Here is a 24,608-nt window from a genome sequence, read left to right as displayed (position 1 = left end):
GTAATGACAATCTTCAGATAATTCTCGAGCTTTATCTAAGGATGACCTTTCCCAAGTTATCAAGCTGTTCTAGCTTCTCTCCAGAAGTTACTTTGTGTGAGCCCGAGCCACACAAAGACAAAAAGCTATGTCAAACTTACAGCAGGAGCAGGGCAGGCTGTACACTTAAAACAAAGGGTTGGTTGTGATAATGGTGCGTGGGTGGGAGGCCACCGAAGAGAATCTTGGGCACACAGTAAACAGAAACTTTGAGACGGGCTACTGAGCGAGTTAGCAAAACCCTTCATCAAAGGATCAAGATCTTAGCCACTGAGAATCACCCCGCTGGCAATGAGGCTGTAAAAATGCTGGCAGGGCAGATCTCAGGTGTGCATTCACAGAGGGGCTAGAGCTCTGCTCTAAATATAAACCACCCACTGGAGGAGAGAATTGCTCCAAGGTATTTTGGATCTTACAGCTTCATTCATTTGGCCAGTATTTATGGAACTCTCACTAAATGTCAAGTACTGGGGAGGGGAAAAAAGGACAGAGAGAAAAGAGTCTGCACCCTTGAGGACTCCTGGGAAAGGCAGAAATGTAAACAATCAACCTTATTCAGAGAGTTATGGGCGAACAGGTAGATGAGTAATGGATTGTGTGACCAGCAAAGGCTTCACAGGGAGGCAATTGGAGCAGACCTCAGATAAGGCACCGGAAGAATATGGAGGATGAGGGGGCCTGAGGAGGGGGCTGTACTCACTAAAGCAGAGAACAGGAAATTAGGGGATTAGGCTACAAAGAAAGGCTTTGCCTGCTAAGAAACTAAGGAGCCATGGGGAGCTCCTCGTAGTATTTTGGTAAAGGAATGGCAAAAGGTTTGAGTTTTACAATGAAAATTCTTATAGCAGAGTACAGGCAGGCGTCTTTCTGCAAGGGAGGCCTATCCAAGGGAAAGACAGGAACACAGATCCAGAGCTCTAACCTCCTGATCCTGGCCAACAACATGAGGCTATTTTAACAGAAACAGTACAGCAGAATCACTGACTAGAAACGATCAACTTGAAAAATTTGAGATTCTCTAAGAAAAAAATGATAAAATACAGCGCTCTCTCTGGCCAAGAAATTAGTGAACACAGAAACTGAAACTCATGGATAACACACTTAATCAAAAGAATTTATCATTTAACAACAGATTTCAAACTACATTAAAGTGTTTTTAATCAAAATCTGCACTTTTTTTTTTTTTTTTAAGACAGGGCCTCACTGCACTGCAATCCTCCTGCCTCAGCCTCCCAGCTGAGACGACTGAGCCCTGCTGTTCCATGGGGTGGTCAGAAAAGTCATGCTGCATTTTTACACAGAAAAACATGCACAAATATAATGACTTTTCGCAAGATCCAACAGACAGGATTTTGCTGTTGCCCAGGTCAGACTTGAGCTGGAGATCCTCCTGGCTCAGCCTCTCCACGTTGCGGGGACTACAGGTGCATGCCACCACACCTGGCCTTTATGTTGGGCCAGGAATCGAACTGAGGCCTCCCATAGGGTCCCAGCCTGGAGAGCCCAATGTGTACCACAACAGCTGGGCCACATTTATACAATCTTTTTCTTTTTTAAATGAAAAGTACTGTCACACATATTATTTCATCTTACTATATAGTGCATGGACCCTAATAGAATAATTGTAACTATCCCTATTTCACAGGTATGGAAACCAAGACAGACCCCCGCTGGACAAATTAGACAAGGTGAACCAATCTTGGAACCTTCAGAAAGAGAGTAACCTCAAGGTCATAGACCAAAGTTGAGTTAAAATTTCATGCTAGATTCTGGTCCTAGTCCCACCACAAACTGACCACAAGATCTAAAAATACATCCCTTACCTCCCATCCCTCGCCTTGTTTACACTTTCATCAACTTTTTCACATGACAATAAGATAGCAAAAGAGAGAACATTCTGAAACCTTCAGAACTGTGCTTTGCAAATGCAGGACTGTGCCTCTATAAACGACAAAGAAAGTTATGTATCGTTAAAAGGCTTATGGTGCTGATAATCTGGATAACTGCAACCACTTTGTGTTTCTATAGTGAGTGCATATTACAGATGTAGCTCAGAAAGTTTCATGATTAATGTGGTGGGCAAATGAAGGGGAAAACTAATCACCTGGAAAATCAGGGTGAGGCAACTTTGGAGGGATGATGAGCAGATTCTGGGTGGAGGACACTATAAATCTTCACTTGCTCTTTTCTAAAGGTCAAAGAAGAGTGATGGATGAAAGGATACTGTAGATGACTCAAGAGAAAACTGGTTTTTCTTACACAAGATTTTATTCCCCCTCAAAAAATGCTCTGAATAATTAAATGTTAGCTGAGAGGAGTTATGCAGGCCATCACCAACTTCAATCACAGGCTGGTGTTGTGCATACTTGGCCATGGATCTTTTCACTTGGTTAGTCACTGAACAAGTATTTGCTGGGATCCCTGCTATGAACCACCATGAGTAAGAGATATTGCCGTGGCTCTGACAGAGCTTGGTGACTATCGAGGAAAATAAGCAATCATATTTCAATGCAGTGAGTGCTTCCAGGGGGCGGGGGAGTGGGGGTGGCAGGCAGGGTCCCCTGGAGCTGCCCTTACCTCACAGCTAATATCATGTGCTTAGCACTGTATCAGGTGCTCTGCAAGAACTGATTCCCTTAAAGTTCACAAAAACTTCATGGGGTAAGTATTATACTATTACTCTTAGATTATGAATGAGGAAGCCGAGGCACAGAGAAGTCAAATGACTTGCCTCACATTTTACAGCTAGGCTCCGAATCCGGGCAACCGTGTTCCAGAAATACCTAACCACCAGAACACACACTTTACATAAACTGATTTTATCTTCAAGATAACCATGATATCTGTGATATAATTCCTATGTTAGACATTAGAAACCTATGCATGGAAACATGACCGAACCTGCCAAAGGTCACTGAGATGACAGAAAGGGTTTCTGAAACTGGTGCTGGCTTCTGAGACCTAAAGGATGAGTTGGAAACTTGGATGTTGGATAGTATAATATGAGTGCACCTTAGGGCAGAGAGAACGGAAGTAGGAGAAAGCAACAGAGGGTAGCAGGTGGTGGTGCAGAGGTAGCACGGCTAGACCCCTACACAAAAAGGGTCCTGGGTTTGTGTTCTGGGACCTCCCTGGGCACACCAGGCATGCATGTGTGACAAACAAAAAATGTCTAGAGATATAGTCAAATGTCCCAGGGGGAAGAAGAGAAGCGGAATTGCTCCCAGTTAAGAGTCATTTGATTACAGAAAAAATCATCAAGGCTGCCAGAAAGGAAGGGTCTCTTGATACCAGGGGGCCTTCTTTCCGTATGAAGATCGACATAACTGAGTCACATTAAGGGGAAGAGAGGCTTGGAGGAAGAGGAAGGATCTCTCGTGACTCTGCAATGACCTAGCAAATAATTGTTTTTTACTTCATTGGTGCTATTCCTGATCGTGTAGATTTGGGGGAGTCCTATATCTTGGAAGATGAAAGAACACAGAAATTTGCTTTAGTTGATTTCTACAGACTGTTTCTTCTTTATTTTCCTAACACTTTCTGAATGGTCACAGCATTATCTTTTTAATCCCCAAGAACTCTGTATCTTTTTGTGAAGAGCCTACTTCTTTTTTTCTTTAAATGGATATGATAGACTTTATGTCTTACATCCTACTATCCAGCTTTGAGCAACAAATGAACAAATAAAACAGCACTTGCTGTAGTTATATACAGAACTACTTTTTAGTAAATACACCTGATACTCTATGAATGACTTTCAATACCATTATTTTTTTCATTTCTAAGACTTTTAAAGCATCTTGTCTAACGTTCCAGTGTATTTTAATGTGGGAGAAGAAACAACACATGTGATCAGTCAAGTATTTTCAACTAAACTGCCTCCCATAATGTCTTCAGTTCTCTTTTCGAAAAATTCTCCTACCATCAGCAATTTCAGGAACCCACCCGCGGGGACAATGGTTCAAGCTGTTGTGCTATACTGCATGCTTTTACGATAGTGATATTCCTAAGAACTTGCTGACAATCAGATTGTAAAATCAACTGCTACAGTGGCAGGAGGGAAAGTAATGATGGGGGAGCATTTTAAATGGGCAAAGGGATCTCTCTTCAGCATTTCCAAGCAAATCCTGGATCTCCTCATATCTGGATATTGTTCAAACAAGATACAGGCCTTTTCTTATAATCAGGAGCATTCTCATTAATGAGATCATCTGACATCATCTCCTTTTCTACAGGTAACCCTAAAAGCAGACAGAAAAGACCCATCGAGAGTTCAGAAAGCACTCCAGTACCCCACCTCCATCTCTAGTAAGGTGCTAGCTCCTGCTAAGCTAGGTGAGAGTTCATGACCTAAGAGCTATGTAACCATGAGCAGATTACTTAGCATCTGTCTGCATTTCCTTAGGAAATGGAGACATTAAGAATATCCAGGGGGCCAGGCAGAGGTGCAGTGGTAATGCAACCGGACCCACGTGGGAAGGGTTCTGGGTTTGTTCCTTGGGACTTCCCTTAGCCTTCTGAGATGGGAGGTGGGTTACAGCATGACAACCCTGCTGGGGTTACCCGTCTCTGTTTCTGTCTCTGTTCTCTCTCGGAGTAAATGAATGAATGAATAAATTAATAAACAAATAAATAAACATATTTAAAAAGATTAACTTACAAAATTGAAAAGATTAAAAGAGAATATATGGAAAATGCTAATTCCTAGAAAGATCACAAAATGGTTTTAGTAGTTATTTAGTGATTAGGAGTCTAGATTTTGGAGACACTTTCTAGTTCTGAGACAATTTACCGAATCTCTCTGCATCTTTGTTTTCCTACCTGTAATAGGGTTTATTACAGTCCTGATTTTATAGGGTTTGTTACGTATTAAGTGACTCAATACATAACTGCACTTGGAATAGTGCCTGGCACCTAGAAACTTCCAAATAAATGTTAGTTATCACTCCCACATTTATATTTTGGAAGGATCATTCCAGCGACGGCAGGGAAGATATGGAAAAGAAGACATATCAGGGGCCAGGGAAACCAGGGAGGAGGATATTACGAGAAAATGAGATCTGAGTGAGAAGGGAAGAGGGACCACCCTCAACAGTGGGTATGGGAAGAGGGGACAGAGAGCTTTTTTGAAGGTAAAATGACTTGGGTGTGAATGGGAAGTGAGAGGGAAGAGCCTAGAATGATCATTAAGTTCCTATTTTGAGTAACTGGCTAGACCCTTTACCTAAGAAGAAAATTTAGGAGAATTTGAGGGTGTGGACATGAGGTCACCCTGGAAATACTGAGTCTCAGGGATGTGTTGGATGTTGGGGTGGAGCTGCCCAGTGTGCTATAGCACATGGTTCTGACACACCTAAAAGGCATGTGGAAGGAGATGCACAGTGTGCTGTAATACGGGCAGCAAACACAGATTTGCAGGAATCCATTCAGAGCACAGATCCTCCAGCCACGATGAAGGCTCCAAACAGAAGGCTTGGGAACCACATGGAAGGAGAGTCAAAGCAGGGAACAGAAAAGGAGTCCCCAGTGAGGTCAGAGAAGAGACCAGGACTGAGGTGTGAGCAAAGCAAAGAGAGAGGGACTAGTTAAGAATGCAAACTTGGGGGCCAGCAGGTGGTGTAATGGTTAAGGTGCTAGACTCCCACATGGCTGACTACAGTTTAAGTCCCAAACCCAGCGGCTTGAAACTCATGCCGGGTGCATGTGCAAGCATGCCCAAGATGCCAAGAAGAGAATGGAGAAGGGATCATGGCGTGACCATCCTCCCCGGAGCATGATTTCTCGATTTCTCACATTCTCTGTCTCTGTCTCTCCGGCAAGCACATGTGCCCACAGCAAAAATCTCTTAAAAAAGAATACAAACTCAGCCAGCTTGGTGGCATAGCAGGCATGTTTGCTCACTGGACATGCTGCTCAAGCAAAGCTGGATCTATATGGAAGATCATGGTTTGGTTCCTGGGTTGACCCATACACAGCAGGGATATATGCCTGTGACCTTGGCTGGTGAAGAAACATAGGGGGATCATGGCATGAGACCCTGCTGGAAATGTCTCTCTCTCTTTGCCTCTTACTTCATAAAATAATAAAAAAAAATAAACTTAAAAACAAAAACAAATGCCAACTGCAGCAGAGAGGACGGGGATAGGAGCGTGTGAAGAGAATGGTTAGTGATAGCCAAAATGCAGGGTGCTGATTAAAAATGGAGAAGCAGAGCCATGTAGAGGAGGGGAAAGCTGAAAAAACCTGAACATGACTAGTAGCTGGGAAGAAAGAGGCAGTGGAGACAGTGAGGCTAAAAATGCAAAGCAGAAAGGGGAAGACCAATGAGGCAAAGCTCGTGGGAAAGTGGCCCAGTGGGGTGGGGGTGAACCTTAGACAGACGGCAGGATCCAGGCAAACATGCAGCCAGAATGACCATGAAGACTGGGAACCTTGACTCTCAGACGCTGGGAAATGGGGGCCGTGTCCAATTTTCTCTGGAAATTAGGCAACAGGTCATCTGAGGAGAGTGGGTGTGTCTGGGGTAGGGTGGAGTAGGTTTGAGTGAAGTGAAAGTCTGGCAAAAGCACTCAGGAAAATGGGATAGGAAATTTAGCCAAGGATTGGAAGGCAGTGTTAAAAGTCCAGCTAAGCTTGGAGGCCATAACGTTTTGGCAGCCCTAACCCTGCACAAGTGACTGATCTTTCTGGGCCACACCCCGCAATCCAGGTACAGGAGTGAAGAAGACGAATGTGATAAACTAATCAGACTGTTCTTCTGCAGGACAGGTAAAAGGAAAAGACCTGCTGGGTAGAGTTTTGACAGTGATGTCAGAGAGTAATAGGCATGGCTGACTCAGGCCAGAGAAGGGAACAAGTGAAGGGCAGAAGGAACTGGGGAAGAGGACTCTGAAAGCAGAGATTGACGTCAAGTAGTGGACAAAGATTAGGGTTAAGATTGTAGATCATTCTTAAAACAGGATGGCAGATGTCTTTTGGAAAACAAGGCCAGCTTGCATTGTCCCCGGTCTGGTGGAACACAGACTCTCACACTCCTAAGGCAGCAACATGCCATTATCACGAACCTTGCATATTCAGTGAGTGAAGCATGAAATCCTGAAGCTTTGTGTTTCTTTGATTATTTGGAAAGTAGTCTCATATTTCCTGATCACCTGTATATCATCTGTGAGCTTTCTCTTGATATTTGTGCATGAGAGTGGAGCTGTTTAAGTCAATTAGAGAGCTTTATACATGAAGGCTATGAGCCCTCTGTCGTGGCTGCTCGTTTTTTTTTGTTTTGTTTTGTTTCTTGTTTTTTTTTTCCCCCCAAATAGTCATTCAGCATCATTTTAATTGTGATGTCATAATGCGCATTACAGACAGAAGAGTAATTATTATTATTATTATTATTATTATTTTAATTTACCAGGGAGGTGTGCACTCAGTGAAGCAAGAGAGACAGAGAGAGAGGGAGAGGAAAAAGCACTCCCCTCTCCATGGGGAATGGTCACATAGCAATTCCTTCTCCTCTATTACTCCCTTCCTTAGGAATTTTAAGCACACATGTGCCAGCATATTTCTTATATCACTGGCTCTGAGACTTGAACTACTTAGTTGGCCATGGGAGATCCTGCTGCCTTAACTGCTATGCCATGGGCTGGCCCAGAAGTTTTATCTTACAGGGTCTTTTTTTCCTTCTGTTCATCCTCTGCACTTTTATGCAAAGTATGAAGCAATGACCAGGATCAGCTATATTTTCTTCTACTCATTTTATGGTTTTATTTCTTACATGAAACTCTTAATCCACTTGGAATGTATTTTGGCATATAGTGATGAGATGAAATTTAACCTGACTATTTTTCCCAATACTAACCTGTCGTCTCATACTATTTCCTCACTGTCGTATGATACCTCTTTATCACACGCCAATTTCTTAAACATACCAGAGCTTGTTCTGTGCAGTCTTAAAAACCCTGTTTCATAAGTATGGGACCTCAGCAGAGAGGCTGATGGAACCAAGATCAGAGACTGAGCAACTGAACTGTGAGACAGGATCTCAGCTTTTCAACTTCAGTCCTGTACACTTCCCACTGTACTTCCACTGCCCTAAGGCTGTTGTCAAAATTTTTAAGGCTTCATCTAAAGTTTTGAAAATATAACTGAAGTAGCCAACTGGCAAGAAAGCCAATTTGTTAGGGAAAGTAATTTGATGATCAGGAGAGGTCATCATCCCATAGAGAATCATGCTTCTGCCTTTGGGGATAAGGCTCTCATTTAGAACTCCAGTATGTATTCGGAGACTTGAACAACACACACACACACACACACACAGGTGTGAAGTGCACTTCTATAAACATATCTCTGAAGATTAACTCCCACCATGAGAACAGTAGCTAAATATCCTGGATAACTTTAGACTTATTGAGTTGCCAACAGTGTAAACAAGTTTTCTTTAATCCTGGGGTTCTTGTCCCTGTGCTTGAAGAAGTCTATAAAGTTCATGAATATTCAATACTGCACAGGGAATTTTTTTTTTTCTGGCATGAGAGTCATTGGAATCTCCATCTAAGCCAACAGGAAGGAAGGCTTCTTTCCCAAAGAGTGCCCTACAATTCAGAACCTACAATTCAGTGCACTGCCTTGTGACCTACTAACTTCTTTAGAAGTGACATTAACATATTGCTAGGATGTTCCATTTAATTCTTCTCGCCATTCCTTGACTTTCTCTTCTAATTCTTTCATAGTCTAAAATACACTGCAATTATTTTCTCCAAATAGTTGGACTACTACAGATTTAGCATTCTGTCTGTAAAATCACCTGCCAAAGACTCAGATACAAGATACACACAAAAGAGAGAAAAGGTATTTGTAGACTTCCACTGTGAACCATTCACAATGCAACACGTGTAGTTAAGCAGGATTTTAACAGACCTCTTTCATGTTTCTGGAATACCTAGTGGAATGGAATCATATGCCCTTTACACGAAATTGCTATAAATGGTTATATAGCCACACATTATTTAAAGACTCTAACCAATTAAAGGATGAAAAAGAAATCAATGAAATAATAAAGAAAAAGGACTAGAACATAATACAGATATTATTATGTTGTCAGAAAAGTCATGATGTATTTTTCTATGTTTTTAATGCAAAAATGCATCATGATTTTTCCGACAACCCAATAGTACATACTAGATAAGTCAAAGTAGTAATATTATCAGTTTTAATTCGTTTACTAACATACAATTAAGTATATATAGAAATATTAATATCACCCATGTTTGCCAGCTAAATTAGTTAGGCACTAGTCTCAGCAACCATCACAATAAAATACTTCGGAAGCACATAAAAGTTTGTGTATACAAAGAGATGTACCAGGATCATACTGTAAAGATATCAGTTCTGCCCAAGATTTAGTTCACAGGTTTACTAGGCTGTAAATGTCTGTATTTTTTGTTTGCTTGTTTGTTTTCAGCATTATTATTGTTTTTGTCTCTCTCATTATTCCCAGAGATGCTCTATTTTTGTTTTTTTCACACAACATCGAACATGAATTGAAGACATCTTTATGCCAGGCACTGGGAAGATAAAACCATGCTTTATGAAAAAAAAAGATAAATAAAGTTAAAGTTTAACAAGTGCTGATATTTACTCTATGGAATACTACTCAGCCACCAAAAAAAAAAACAACAACAATGAAACTCAGGCATTTGATAGAAAATGAATGAATATGGAAGATTTAATGCTAAGAGAAGCAAGCCAGGCTATGAAAGAGAGGTACTGTATGTGTCCACTTAATATATGCCAAATGTTGGGGCCAGTAGGTGGTATAGTGGTTAAGGTACTGGACTCCCACATGGCTAACCACAGTTCAAATCCCGAACCCAGTGGCTTCAAGGCTTCAAACTCACACCAGGCGTGTGTGCATGCGTGTCCAAAATCCCAAGAAAAGAACGGAGGAGAAGAGACTGTGGTATGGCCATTCCCCCCTGGGGAGTGATTTCTCACTTTCTCTCTCTGTCTCTGGTAAGCACATACACCCGACAACAAGAAATTGCTGCAAAAAAAAAATGTATTATATGTAAAATATCTTCTCAAATCTTTCTTTCCTCTCTCTTCAGTCCAAACATTACAGTTTACAATCAGTCCCAATGCCATTGTCTTAGCTCTGGTTGACATCACCTCTCTCTGCCTACTGCAATAGCTTCCTAACTAGTTTCCTTTTCCCTTCCTCCCCTCTCCTAATCCCACCTGCTACCAGAGTTGTCTTCTTTTTGGAGAGATTTTTGCTATAGGGTGCGTGCACTCGCCAGACAGACAGACAGAGACATAGAGACAGAAAGCGAGAAATCAACCCCAGGGGGAATGGTCACGCCACAACCCCTTCTCCATTCTCCTCTCGGGATCTTGGGCACACATGCACATGCGCCTGCTCTGAGTTTTAAGCCACCGGGTCCGGGACTCGAACCGCAGTCAACTACGTGGAAGTCCAGTGACATAGCCATTACGCTAATTGCTGGTTCCCCAGAGTTGTCTTCTTAAAGCACCAACTTAACTTTCTCATCTTCTGCACATAAGGGCTCTCGAAATTCTACTGCAGTAGTCTTCAAACCACAATCCCTTGAAAACTGTGACAGATGCTTTTCTAGAGATGAGCTTCCACAGAAGAGAACAAAAGTCAAACAATGTTGCTTGTCTCCAAAAGTTAGCACTGCCCAGGCAGACATTTCAGGCTTCTTATCTTGGGGTTGTGTGGGGGATAGCAACCCAGGCACATGCAAAAATGCAAAAGCAGTGAGAATATTAAAGTGGTTGTAAGAGGAGATGCACAAGCATAATGAAAACTGGAAAGTTACACTTTAAGAACAGATACAACCAATTTTCAGTATACAAGCAATAGTCTATTTGGGAGGAAAATGACCATCGGTTTATACTGGGCAAATAAGAGTATGCTGGTTTTAAAACTTTTTAAAGCTCTGCAGAACCAAATTACATCAATGGGATGGGAATGCATCCAAGGCTGTAAATGTAAATGTCATAGTCATTCTGGACTTAAGAATGACTGTAGGGGCCAGCAGGTGGTGTGGTGGTTAAAGGCGCTGGACTCCCACATGGCCAACCACAGTTCAAGTCCTAGACCTGGAAACTTGCTTCCTCACTTTCTCTATCTCTCTCTCTCTCTCTGATTAAACTGGAAAATAAAGTAAATAAAGTTAAATAAAAAATAATTCTTTAAAAAAAGAAAAAAAGGGAACCAGCAGTTGGCGTAATGGCTATGTTGCTGGACTCCCATGTAATCAACCACGGTTCGAGTCCTGGATCCAGTGGCTTAAACTCACACCAGGCATGTGTGCATACATGCCCAAAATTCTGGAGAAGAATGGAGGAGGGATTGTGGTGTAGTCATCCCCTCGAGGGTTGATTTCTCGCTTTTTGCCTCTCTGTCTCTCTCTGTTTCTCTGGTGAGCACATGCACCCTATAGCAAAAAACCTCTCTAAAAAAAAGAGAAAAAAGAAAAAAGAAAGACTGCAAACAGCCATTCACTATCCAACAGACCAGAAAATAAAAAAACAGAGTTGTTCTTCTCTCATTAAGACTTAGATAATGGTTGCCTTTTTCCAATGTATAGATTAAAACATTGAGAAAAAAAATTTTCAGAGTGTTAGGTTTCCCCTAAGACTATTACTGCTTTCCAAATTATCACCTGTAATCTCTACCTGCCTGTTATCAAGATTACTCAAGAATTACATGTCCAGAGATGTCCTCACTGAACCCCCACTACATCTCAGACATTTTCCATCCTCCGTGCCTCTGCCCATGCTCCCCTGATCCCAGTACCACCATTTCTAGGGAAGCAGAAATACTGTGATATATTTCCTCAAAGTACATCTTGGCAGGGTTTCAACTGGCCACTCCAGCCCATGTACTTAGAAGGATCTGATAGCTACCTGAAATTCAAGCTGGTTGATTATAAATGTTCACACCGACAAGTGACAGGTAGCGGGTAGGTGCTTGAAAGAATTTCTGTGTATCTTTGAATGTTTATTTATTTACATTTTTGCATTCATTTGAGTACCTGTTTACTTAGTCTACATTGTATGATTTAATCTCCTAAGAAGTACAAATATGGCTGAGCCAAGTGGAAGAACACCAGGAAACTATAGAAGAAATGCTAATGAAACATTAAAGGAGTGATCAAATTGATTGCTGGACTAAAAGGCATCTCCAGTAAGGAAGACATTTAAAGAGAGGAACTGGGGGAAAGAAGAGAACAAGAGAAACAGGATGATCAAAAGGAAGTAGCCACTGAAATAATCAATAAGCTATAATGAATGTGAAATATCATGACAGGAAATAAAACCTTACAATCCAGATAGCTGAAATGAATGAATACTGTTTTCACATCGAACAGGACTCTCGTTTAATTTGCTATGTATTCAAAAGACAGTTTCTTATATAAGTCTCAGATTTTTTTTTTTTTTTTGAGATTTTTTGCTATAGGGTGTGTGTGCTCAGCAGAGAGACAGAAAGCAGGAAATCACTTCCCAAGTGGGATGGCCATGCTGCAAGCCCTTCTCTTCCATTCTCCTCTCAGGATCTTGGGCACCTATGACACACAGCTGGCATGATATTCAAGCTGCCAGGTCCAGAACTTGAATCTCAGTTGGCCATGAGGGAGTCCAGTGCCTTAACCACAATACCACCTGATGGTCTCAAAAATCAGATTGTTTCTGTCAGCATCTGCTTTATGTTCTGCAACTTATAAGAAGCCTGCTCCTAATCATGGCTGTGCTCTCTCAATATTCCATCACTAGGGGCCAGACAGTGGTACAGTAGTAACACAACTGGACCCACGTGGGAAAGGTCCTGGGTTCCTGTTCTGGGACCTCTTTGAGTATGCTGGGCACACATGTACGTGCCTGTGATCCAGGCTGGCTAAGACCAGGGGTAGAGGACAGCATAAAGACCCTTTTGAGGTGTGCCTGCCTATCTCTTTTTTTCTCTTTCAAGGATGAAGTATATGATTAAGTTTCAAATAAAAAAGATTCCCTCACTGGTCAGATGTGGTGGCAGAAGGGTAATGCAACACTCTACGATGCTAGGTCACATGGGAAGGTCCAGTTCACCTCCCAAGAGCTTCCTATGCATACTGGGTAAACACATATGTGCCCATGATTCCAGATGGCTGAAGCTAGGGGGTAGTGTAAAGACCCTGTTTGGGATGCTCTCCTCCCCAACGTTTTTCTCTCTCTCATGAAAGGAATAAATAAACTATTTTAAAAAGAAAAAGAAATTCATCATGGTACTCATTAAGTAACGTATCTGAGAACAAGAATGTTAACTTGTTTATATTAAATACAAGAATAAGAAATTACATTAATATTTCATTAATACCTAAGATCTGCTAGAATAGGTACACCTGGTTAAATGCAAATTTTCTGTTTGTATGTCTGTCTCTCCACGCAAGTTCCTACGGATAAGTTATATATATTTTTAAATAGTTTATTTTAATTTTATTATTATTATTATTTTTAATTTGCTATAGGGCACACATGCTCACCAGAGAGAGAGGGAAAGTGAGAAAGCAAGCCACGGAATTTGAACCATGGTTGGCTATGTGGAAGTCCAGCACCTTAACCACCATGCCACCTGCTGGCTCCAGGATGGGTTATATGTTTAACTCTAGCCCCTACATTTAGAAAATTATCTAAATAGACATTTGTTGAACTGAATTGGTAATTGAGCAATGAAATTGATAACTAAACATTAATTCCATGAAAATTAAATAAACAAACACATAGAAATAAATACACAGAAATATAAATCTGAAGACACATTCATTTTGGCTTCAGTGGAAAGAATTGAAATAGGCAGTGAATTCTTTTCTTAAAGGCAGTATCACAGAGGGCTGGAGACCTCCCTGAGTACACTGAGCATGTGTGTGCCCGTAACCTGGAGCTAGCTGACGCTGGAGGTGGATCACGGTGTCTGGACCTTGTTGGTAGTGCTTTCTCTCTGTTTCTCTCATTCGTGGAAGAGATAAATAAATAAACTTAATCACTAAGGCAATGGTGAAATGTGATGTTCTTTGTTACATTTATTGAGTTCACTACAGTACAACGTTACTGTCTGCATTGTAAACTGAACAGTAGCATTATCATCTTAGAAGGCAATTTGGCATTAATTTCCTATAAATGAAACGATTCTAAGCTCTAAAAAATTCAATAGAAAAAAAAAAAAAACAGGGGAACAGCTATAATCATTAAAATAGTGACTGATCTTGGGACCAGCAGATGGTGTGGTGGTTAGGGTGCTGGACACACCCACGTGGCCTACCACGGTTCAAGTCCTAGACCTGGTGGCTTGCCTTCTCACTTTCTTTCTCTCTCTCTCTCTGCATGTGTGTCTCTTTCTGGTAAAATTAAAGTAAATGAATGAATGAATAAAATTAAATAGATAATTAAAAAAATACTAACTCTTTAAAAAAATAATAGTGACTGATCTTATCCAACACAAGGGGGTAGGGCTGCATGTCTGATAAAAGGGATAAAATCCAGCTCAAGCCATCAAACCCAGCTGGAAGACTGGGTTCAAATATAATGAGATGCGGACTTAGATAAGGCCACTGAGAAGCAGAGACCAAGTCAAAAGATAAGTTATGAGGCAGAGCATGGTGAAAGCTTGATAGAAGACCATGGAGGATAAAGAGTGGAGCTGACAAGTGACAGGGGCAAGAGGTAAGGGGAATAAGGGCACTCAATGCCTTAGGGTAGGCATCAGCAAACTTTCTTCTTCTTTTTTTTTTTTTTTTTGAAGAGGTTTTTGCTATAGGGCGCGTGCGCTCGCCAGACAGACAGAGAGAGACAGAGAGACAGAAAGCAAGAAATCACCCCCCAGGGGGGATGGCCACGCCGCAATCCCTTCTCCTCCATTCTCCTCTCGGGATCTTGGGCACGCATGCACACGCGCCTGGCGTGAGTTTAAGCCACCGGGTCCGGGATTCGAACCACGGTCGACTACGTGGGAGTCCAGTGACATAGCCATTACACTAACTGCTGGTCCCAACATCAGTAAACTTTCTAAAAATGGCTCAAATGCAAATACTACAGGTTCTATGGACCATGTGGGTCATTGTTGCAACTACTCAATTCTAGGACTGTAGTGTGTGGCTGTTTTCCAAAAGCCTTTTTTACAAAACAGGAGATGGGCTGGATTTAAACTGCAAGCCAAAGTTCGGTGATCCATGAACCAGGAAATACTGGAAAAGAGGCCAACTTGTGGATGAAGTCCATGAGTTCAATTTTAGCAGGACATTCTGGCAGAGATGTTCAAGACAGAGAAGACCATGTCAATCTAAAGAGAAAGAGATCCAGGGCTAGAGCCATAAAATTGGGAGTCATCAACCAAGGTATAGTTATGGGACTGACATTACCCAGGGGAATGGCCTGAGAAGAAGGTGCCAAGGACACTTCTCCATCAGAATACAAGTGCAGGCATGCAAAGTTACTTCAGATCATCATGGCCCTGGAAGGGTACGAGACGTTATCATCTAACCTCTAAGTCATACATTTCAAACAGAGGGCACTTATTTTTAAAGTCGGGTTTTCATTTCCTTTACCAAGATAAATAATGTTAAACTTTCAAATCTGGAGATGAGCAAAGAAATTCCTACTGGCTAGAAAATAAGGCAGTTTTATAATAAAGGGCCTGCCAACATTTTTATGTCTTCTTTTTACTATGGAATATTTTATACACAAAACCCATATAGTATGTATGTAAAGAATAATGAATAGTGATAAAACAAATGCACCATCTCCATCTCGAGTAGTTAATTACCAATACTACTGACAACTTTTCATACCAGAAGCCTTAGTCTGTACACTAGAGGTCAAAGCAGGCAGCCCACAGCCAGAGAAAGCTTACAGATATGTTTTCTTTGGTAAACACAGTGAGTTTTTTTTTTTTCTTTCTTTCTCTCTTTTTAGCAAACACAGTGAGTTGTTTTTTTTTTTTTCTTTCTTTCTCTCTTTTTAATTGCCAAAATTTAAATATCAAGAAACTTTACATGGAAATAAGCATTCTGACAGATCATTAAATCCAGAAACTATAACTCTACTGTACCCACATTTACCATGGCAACAAGTGGAGAGAGCAGAAGAGCAATGATCACCTGTACATGACACGTGGTCACCAGTTCACGGCAGTCTCCACCATTCCCTGCTGTCTTACACTCATATACCAATTCCCTTATTTATTTTATCTGCCTTGGTTCTTGAGCTTGTGATTCTTATTTACACAATTATGGTTTCTAACCCTTTAGAGTATAAGAGATTTATTAAAAGTTTAAAAAGTCAGACTCTTTAATATTTCTAAAAGTGCTGTGACAGGTCTACAATCTTTTATTCCCATTTTGAAACCCCCAAATCTAAAAAACTCATAAGGCAACAATACTGACATAAAGTTATTTACAATCTGTATGTGTCATTCAGTGTGAATATAATCATACATTTGGCTATAGAAATAACATTTGATTATGGGATGCTATCCTCAACTCTGCTGGAAATATTATATAACAACAGCATTTGTGCATTACTACCTTTTGAAAATGCAAAAAATGCTTTTTTTTGGAGAGGTTTTTTGCTATAGGGCGCGTGCGCTCACCAGACAGACAGAGACAGAGAGACAGAAAGCAAGAAATTACCCCCTGGGGGAATGGCCATGCCGCAATCCCTTCTCCTCCATTCTCCTCTCGGGATCTTGGGCACACACGCACATGCGCCCGGCATGAGTTTAAGTCACCGGGTCCAGGACTCGAACCGCCGTTGACTACGTGGGAGTCCAGCAACATAGCCATTACACTAACTGCTGGTCCCCAAAACGTGAAAAATTCTGAAACTCATCTGGCTCCAAGGATTTCAGATAAGGGACTGTTGTTCTATTGTACTTTTTTAAACAGAATTATTTTATTTAAATTTATTGATTGATTTACTTTAATTTGATCAGAGAAGGACAGAGAGAGAGAGAGAGAATGAGAAAGCAAGCTGCCAGGTCTGGGACTCGAACTGCGGTTGGCCATGTGGGAGTCCAATGCCCTTAACCACCATGACACCGGCCCGCCCCTCTATTGTACTTTTAATGTCCACATATAAAGAAATACATATACAAAGCAAGGTGATGGTGTAGCAATAACCAACTAGACTCACCAGTTAAGGTCCAGGGTTTGTGTCCCAGGACCTTTCTCTACATCACGGGCATGCACACATATGCTGGTCTAGGCTGGCTGGGACTGGATTAGATCATGACATGAGGACTTCTTGGGAATGCCTTTCCCCATACTCCCCATAGATGAAACAAACAAACAAACAAACAAACAAAAAACAAACACATGCATACAGCAGATATAACTGTAATAATACATTTTTAAAAGAATTGTTTATTTAATTGTTTATCATTGTTATTTTTAATTTGCTACAAGGCATGTATGCTCATTAGAGAGAGAGAGAAAGAAGAGAGAGGAAAAGTGTGAAAGCAAGCCACCAGGTCTGGGACTTGAACTGAGGTGGGCCATGTGAGAGCTTGGTGTCTTAACTGCCATGCCACTTAATGGCTCAGGAACGTAATATTAGTTTTAAATGGATCTGCAATTGACTGCTATGTCATCTACCTACATTTGGGAAAGAGAAATAGAATAAAATATGTAAAGTACCTGTGGCCTGATAAAACATGATGTACATGTACCGACTCAGGACCTGATATCAGAATGCCATATACATAATTCTCAGTGTATACAAAAATAATTCCCTAATTGAATAACATGCTGCCTTCATGTATAAAATTGATCCCTTATAACCATATCCCTTCATGATTCAAGTTTTTTTTCTCCAGTGAAAAATGAATTTTTGCTCTCCTCTTAATACCCTATTTGATATTCTTAAAATTTCACAACATGTAAATTACAGAAGATCAGATTCAGGAACTGTAAAAATACTGAACAATTTTTTTTTTAAGAGAGATTTTTGCTATAGTTTACATACACTTGCTGGAGAAACAGAGAGACAGAGAGCAAGAAATCACCCCCCTGGGGGGATGGCCATGTTGCATTCCCTTCTCCTCCACTCTTCTCTTGGGATCTTGGGCATGTATGCACATGCACCCGGTCTGAGTTTCAAGCCTCCTGGTCCAGGACTTGAACCACAGCTGGCCATGTGGGAGTCCAATGATGTAACCATTAAACCATCTGCTGGTCTCAATACTAGACTTCTTTCTACCCCTGCTCTATGTGGAGGTTGGGTTGAGTCTACTCAACTGAAGCAAACAGGCTACCTACCCTGTCTCAGAAATACTGCTCCGAGTTCCTCTAGAAAAGGGGACGGCAGAGCAGGTGAGGGAGGTAGAACGTTACAGTTGGCAAAGTAAATTTAAGGTCTGTGAATGTCTCAATTGAAAGAGCTGTCTCACTGAAGAGAAACCGCATTTCTTCAGAGTGACACCAGGGAGGGCTGTTCTGGGATCAGCAGGTAGACTTGCACCCTGACTCAGTGTGAGAATTTGGGCTGCTGGGAGGGAATCGGGCTCCCTCTGGAGATACGAAAGCCTCCACTTTTGGAAAAGATCATTAGATCTCTATGGTCAGGAAGAGGTTGGCCAGGAATGTCAAGGAGTCAAATGAATCATATGGGGGCTGTGGTACACTGAAGAGATGAAGTCCCACCCAGATGGGACAGCTGCTGCTCAGCCCAGATACTGCCAGATCACCCAAGATAATGTAAAAATGCATACATTTTAAATGTGGGTCAATGATTATAAAAATAAACAAATAAATATTGAATAGACCAAACAGAACACACCTACAACCTACAAGTAGACAGTTGGCGATTTTTGGCTTTGATTGTTCTTATCTCCAGAACCTTGGGAGGACTCACTCAGGATTTTTTAACCTTGGTGTTGTTGGGGCTGGGTCACTTTTAGTTGTAGAAGGAGCTGTCCTGTGCGCTGCAGATTTCTGGCTGCACCTCTGGCCTCTACTTACCAATGACAGGAGCAATCCCCCACTCGCCCAAGTCACGACAATCAAAAATGTCCCCAGAAACTGCCAAGTGTACCCTGGAGGGAATCAGCTCTGGGTGAAGGCCACTGTACAAGAGCAGCATCCAGATCCTGGCCTCTACAATGTTATGAAAGTGTCACTAATCACTCAGACAAGGGGGTTGTCACATAGGAGTAGCCTACATGCAGTATAGGTACAAGATTTACAGGTGCTTCAGAATCAGAAACCTGGGTTTGGATCCATAGCTCTATTATTTACCAGCTCGACAACCTCTTTGATCCCTGGCTTCCTCATCATTAAATCAGAATAAATAACCTCACCTCTGAGAGTTGCTGTGAGACTGTGGCAAGATAATTTATGCAAAGCACCTAGCCCAGCAGCTTAATAAGCACAGGTGACATTTAATAAACATTAGTAAACATTAATCCTCCCCTAGTAAAAAGGCAGCTCAGTTTCCATAATCAAAAAGCCACAGGATCCAGAGTGAGGAGCGCTGGCCTCAATTCCAGCCTCTGTCATTTAGTAGTTATGCAGACTTGGCAAGTAATTTTCCCTTCTTTATTAAATAGAAATGATAATTACCTGTAAGTGAGAACCAAGCCAGGTGGTTTATAGCAATTCATAAAGGAACCAAGATAGAAAGGTTGATGACCTTCTAAAGATTTCAGTAAAGGAAATGATGAACTCCTTAACAAATGCAAAGAACTGAGAATGTAGCAACATCAGATAAGGCACAGGGGGAAAAAAGAAAGTAACAGATTGTGAATTTCTAAGTCCTTCTAGACAAGCAGTTGCCAACAGGTGACCCACAGGCCAACTGGTCTTAGAGTATCTCATTTAGTTCCACATAATGTCATATGTCATAGAATCACACCATCTAATGTTCATTAAAATCTAGGCTTCAGACTTCTTGACAACTCCAAAGGTGAGCCACAGTAGACCCCCAATGGCCCCTTGGGGAGGATGAGGCCCTCCAGGTCCCTCATAGCTTCCACCTGGCCCCCAGCTAGCCAAGTTCACTATCACAGCCCTGTAGGCATGCGTGTCTGTAACCTTGGCTTATCTGAAGACAATTATCTGGGAAAGCATTTGAACCTCAGGGGAAACACATCAATACAGAAATCAACACCCTTGAGACATTCCCTACCAAAGCCTAGGTACTGGTCTCCTAGTTACATCTCTCAAATTCCTTTTCTCCTTGACACTTTTACCCCACAACTTCAAATTCTTCACCCTAGCAGCCGCCTTCCTCTATTCAAGATGTCACATCCTCCAAGGCATCAAATACATCAAATGGGTTATCCCATATTTTGGAGTTTTCAAGAAACAAAACCTCTCTTTCTTTTTAGAATGACAGAATCCATTGCTTGCCTGACGAACACCCACTCTCCCCTTCTGCTGGTAACAAACAGCACACAGTTCACCTTGGGAAACTAGCATTCCTCCACTCTCAGTCCACATGGCCTGGGTAGGGCTGACTGAATACCATTTCGAGGAAAGGCATGTAACCCAGAAGCATTCAAAGCCAATCCTGGGACTTTGGCTGCAGTGATTGAGAGAAAAGTCTCCTTTCCTTCCGGAACTAGAACGGAAGACAATGGAAGATGAAGGTGAAGGGGAGGCAGGTTGCTCTGTAGACAGAATGGCCTGTTGGAAGAGTAGAACCCTGGGTTCAGCCATTTCTGCAGCCACACTACTCTTAGACTTTTTTAATTATTTATTTGTTTTAGCTTTTGTTATAGAGTGTGTGGACTTACCAGAGAGACAGAGAGAGAATGTGAGAGAGAAAGCGAGAAATCACCACCACTGCGTGAAGGGGAGGCAGGTTGCTCTATAGACAGAATGGCCTGTTGGAAGAGTAGAACCCTGGGTTCAGCCATTTCTGCAGCCACACTACTCTTAGACTTTTTTAATTATTTATTTGTTTTAGCTTTTGTTATAGAGTGTGTGGACTTACCAGAGAGACAGAGAGAGAATGTGAGAGAGAAAGCGAGAAATCACCACCACTGCTACCCCCAGGGGAACAGTCACACTGCAACCCTTTCTCTTCCATTCTCCTCTTGGCTTTTCGCCATGCATGCACAAGTAGTCAGCATTATTGTCAAGTTGCCAGAGTCAGGACTTGACTCACTCAGCTGGACATATAGGATCTAGCCATTTAACCTCCACGCCACCTGCTGGCCCACTCTTGGACTCTCCGTCACATGTGAGCCATTTAATTCCTATTTTTGCTTAAGGCAGTTTGAGTTGGGTTTTCTTACCAAAAGAGACAATAAATACATTAAATTTTAAAAAAAAAAAAGGAGTTTAAAAAATGGAAAACAAAACAAATGGCTTTGCTCAAACTTTCTCTTCTGGGAAGCTTTTGTTACCTTCCTCCATCCAATAACAGCTGGTTTTGTTCTATGCCTAAGCCATCCCTTTAAAGCACTTAATCTCACACACATAATTATTTGTTGCTGGCCTATCTCTTCTACAAATCTATCAGGCTCTTTTAGGGTGGAAACCGCATTGTATTCACCTTGGATTCTTAAAACACTTTCCCTGTGTATGGTACCTGGTTTGGGCTGGACAAGTATGTGTTGTACAGAGGAATCAACAAAATTTTGTCAGGTGGATGAGAGGAAGCATCCTACTTCTCTCTTTTTTTTAAAAAAATGTATTTATTATCATCATAATCTTGTTTATATTACATTGAATCACATATAACTTTACAGTGTATTACATTTTTTTCCCAGAAGGAATGCCATGCACGTTAGTCAATACAGAGACATTAAAATCCCCACTTCATCATTCAATATCTTTTTATTGTTTTTCCCAATCATTATTATTATTATTCCAATTACAACCAGTCAATCACTATTTCTCATTTTGCTTGTAAAAAGACTTTACCCAACATGAAATACTTCTCAGACCAATGCAGTTGAGAATACTATACACGTCATCATCAACTGGTAATAAACCATATTTGTGTTCTAATGTCATGTCTATTTGTTCTCTTGCTATCTTTCTCTATACTCTTCTCTTCTCCCGCCCTGTTCCACACTGTCTTCTCTTGAGTCACCAGCCTCATGAGACCACCTCATAAGCTTGTCCTGTGCAACACAGACCAACCTCTCCAACAGACACATCCACCCACTGTAAACAAATTGTGTCATGAGAACTCACTCCTTCCAGGCATTACTAAATTCTCCCAAAGGTCTGTCCCACGGAAACCCACCATGGAGTTACTCACAAGGTCTCCACTCTAGGGAGAATTCCTCACTGCAGGACAATAGCTGTGGCCTCTACGAATTGACAGACCAGTGCAATAAGGCATGCCACTCACATATACAACTCCCTTCTCTGACTAAATCGCAGAGCAGGGGAAGAAAAAAACAAACAAACAAACAAAAACCTTTGCTTTCTAGCCTTCAGCTTGGCCTGGATACATCCAGAATCCTGATATTGGTGCCCACCAAATATTTCCTTCCATGTAACAGTTCTAGATTCTCTCTTGCTTCCATTCCATGCCCCCACCACCACCACCCCACTGCTTTATGATGACATAAGTGGAAAACCCACAAAAAGATCTAGGAAATCAACAGCAGGAAAGCAACAGGTTGCCCGGTAAAAACAGATGTTCTGACTGTGGGTGCATAACTGCCACACCCGTAATAGCCCTGTAATAGCTGCAGCTTCCACTGGCATCTGGCAATAAAGATTTTCGAACAGTCAAAGGTCGGGCTCAGAAGTACAGTCCCAGCGTGAATCATCATCTACTCTAGCTAGTTCACCGTTTCCCACATGTGGACCCACACCACCACAGCTATCTGCATGTTCATCGAGCATTCCCTGAGGGACAGGAACCGCAGCAAATCCTGGGAATCACAGGAGACACAGCAAGGACACTCAAGGCGGGCAAATCTCATGGAGAACACAGACGAGGGAGGAGGCAATTACATTATTGAAAAGCAGGCTCCACATGGGATTATGAAAACATCCAGGAGGGATGTCCAATCTATCTTGGAGCCTCCTAGAGGCAGAGGCCTGAGGAATGAGTAGGATGGCTATTGGGAAGGTGGAGTGAAAAGGCTTTGGAGAGTTCCCGGTAGAGGCTGACTAGTAAGAAAGCACTCTGGAAACTGAAAGTAGGCAAGTAGGGCTGGGATTTAAAGTGTGGAGAAGACGCTACAGAAGCAGCAGGAGCCAGAGGGACCCTGAAGAGCTTTCCGATTTAAAAATCTCAGAATTTTGTAGAAAAAGAGCAAAAGTCCTGTGACTAATACAATGTAAAAATGGCTCAAAATGACAATCTGACAAATGTATCTTGACAGGCACTAAAAACTGATTCCAAATGCACCTTGTTGAGAATACTAACAAGGGTACAAGATTCATAAGAAGTTATCTTTTAATTTTCTTGCAGGTTCTTGCTTAACACCCTAGTCTCCATAACACCCTAGTCTCCATCACTACTTGTGTCTACCTTCCTCTCTGCACTCTCCTCAATTTTCCTACAAGTAACAGAAAACTAGACAAATCTGGGTGTTAGGGACAAGGACTGACTCTGGAAATAGGCTATATCGGCAAGGAGAAAACATGGCGGGAGTATCAAAAGTTTCAAACAACAAAACTAAGCAAAACGTTGAGGGAAATGAAACAGTAAAAAGCAAATTTAGAAATCTCAAGAGGAAGTAAAAGTATTTTCATACACAGAAAAAAAGAAGTGTCTCACGTGCTTTAGCCAAACCAAACTCCCCTTAACTGTTAAAAAAAAAAAAAAAAGAGAGAGAGAGAGAAAGAAAGGAGACAAAAAAAAAAAGCGAGAGCTGTGAAAAAGCCAATTTCTTATCTCTTTGCAGAATAAGCAGTATATTGGGACAGTACAGTCAGCTGCCCTGGAAGACCTTGAAATATTTGCCCCAAACTATACAGCTTATGACAATCACCTTGAGAAAGCTCTCAAAACCACAAATCATTCCTGTTCCAACAGCCTGGTCATCCACAAACTCTGGTGTATTCTGTCATTGCCATAATCTGTGTTTCTCTTCCAGCATTAAAGGACTCTCAAAGAAACCTATAGTATTTGTTTCTAGTGTGAGAAACACCTTTTTAAAGAAACTGGTTTAGGGCGTCTCCATAATCCTTTTCCCCCCAGTTCCAAATTTCTAAACGTCAAGAACTTGCAGGCGCCGTCAGGCTCCTATGAGCACTGGTTTTGCGACGGCACAACCTGTGAATTCCCTCAAAGGACATTCTGAAATTCACTGAGCAAATCGACAGGCTTTAATAACCCTTTAGTTATTTATTGCCATCATACACTTGTAGAAGGGCTTGCAACAGCAGGTCAACCCGGAAAGGCTGAGAAAGCCGCCCCCAAAGTACAGAAGTTGTGCTTGGCACATAAGTTCTCGTAGTTTGGGCACCAGGCAGCGAGCCCAGGTGGCTCAGTCCCCGGGAGGAGAGGGTACGCATCGCGTCCAGTTCCCGGAGCGCGATGCTCCACCGGGCAGGGACAATGGGCAGCCCGGACCACGCAGGGTGGCTGCGGAGGAGGCAGCA

The 24,608-nt window shown here is 41.8% G+C and overlaps 1 protein-coding gene across 1 annotated transcript in view; it reads right to left on the bottom strand.

The window, feature by feature from the left end:
• The window catches only part of ARHGAP17 (Rho GTPase activating protein 17), a 139,243-nt gene that overhangs the window by 84,297 nt on the left and 30,338 nt on the right, over positions 1–24,608 (bottom strand). The gene's annotated exons all lie outside the window — the stretch shown is intronic.

Source organism: Tupaia chinensis, unplaced genomic scaffold (genome assembly GCF_000334495.1).
Source record: "Tupaia chinensis unplaced genomic scaffold, TupChi_1.0 Scaffold000231_2, whole genome shotgun sequence".
Classification (NCBI taxonomy): domain Eukaryota; kingdom Metazoa; phylum Chordata; class Mammalia; order Scandentia; family Tupaiidae; genus Tupaia; species Tupaia belangeri.
Note: the sequence above shows the minus strand (reverse complement) of the source record. Positions and strands in the feature narration are given on the sequence as shown.